Raw genomic sequence first — 1,155 nt, 5'->3', positions numbered from 1 at the left:
CCTGCCCCTAGAGGCCTTGTAGGTGTGGCCGCTGTGTCACATGTGTGTCAGTAGGTGGCAAAGAGGAGAGAGGCCGTGTCTATGTGTTCTGACCTGTGACCATCTGACGTTCCTAGAAAAAAAGGCGAGCCTGAGCTGGCCATCAGTCTAGCGCCAGGCAGGCTCAGATGGGCTCCCAGAATGGGGAGCAAGCCAGAAACTAGGAGAACTCTGCTTGAGACTGTGGACTCTGGGCAGGAGTGAGCCCAAGACAGATGACCCTCACAAGGGGCCACTGGGCAGGCCCAGGTGAGGAGTGAGCTTAAGACACCCACCAGACCAGCACTATGAAGCCCATACAGGGAGCTAGCCTGAGATGACCACCAGTCCAGACCATGCCCAAGATGACCCTCTGCCTGGCTCCATAAGGTATGAGTATAGAACTCCTAAGACCATTCTGAGATGATCCCAGACCCTCAGGGACCCAGAGGAGAGAGGAAGTGGAGAAGTAAAGAGGACAGAGGAACAGAAGGATGTGGGCACAGTGAAGGGAGGCAGAACTGGAGACTTGAGGGTAGTGAGAAACAGCCTCAAGTATGTGGCTTCTGTTGCCATCTGGGACCATGTGGGCTCTTAGCCTGTGCTGGCACTGGGGGCCACATCTGGATCCATGTTCCTGAAGCAGCAGGGATCTGTTACCACCAAAGACCTGCAGACATCCCTGGTCTGGGCTGATACCTGGGCATATATTGATGTCTGAAGGCCGTGTGGAACTGGCTCTATGCTTTCCCAGGGCAGTGGGAGAGAGCTGGCCCCACAGCTCATTGTCTATGGGGTGGCATGGATAAGAGAGAGATACCCTCGTACACCCCATCCCTTACCACCTTGGGCAGATGGAAGACCTGGCCCTGGGGTCATCAGATCAGGAAAGCTCTCCCTGCCCCTCACCTGCTGCAGCACTCCGGAAAGCAGGCTCTGCACCTAACCTGGGCAGTGGGGTAGAACTGGTGCTAGCTTCCGGGTTTGCTGATGAGCTAACCCCAAAGGCATGAGAGACTCGGCAGGCTAAATTGCTGGGAAACCTCTCAGGCCCAGACCCGGGGCTTCGCATTGGCTCATCCCAATACTTACCCCATCGATGGATGAGCTGCTGGAGTGTATGAAGACGCTGTCCCT

General features: G+C 56.0%; 1 pseudogene; it reads left to right on the top strand.

Annotated features, from left to right (window-relative positions):
• On the top strand, positions 1–119 carry LOC120100434 (small nucleolar RNA SNORA17; annotated as a pseudogene).
• Positions 120–1,155: the final 1,036 nt, after the last annotated feature.

The sequence above is a fragment of the Rattus norvegicus genome, chromosome 1, assembly GCF_036323735.1.
Source record: "Rattus norvegicus strain BN/NHsdMcwi chromosome 1, GRCr8, whole genome shotgun sequence".
NCBI lineage: Eukaryota > Metazoa > Chordata > Mammalia > Rodentia > Muridae > Rattus > Rattus norvegicus.
Note: the sequence above shows the minus strand (reverse complement) of the source record. Positions and strands in the feature narration are given on the sequence as shown.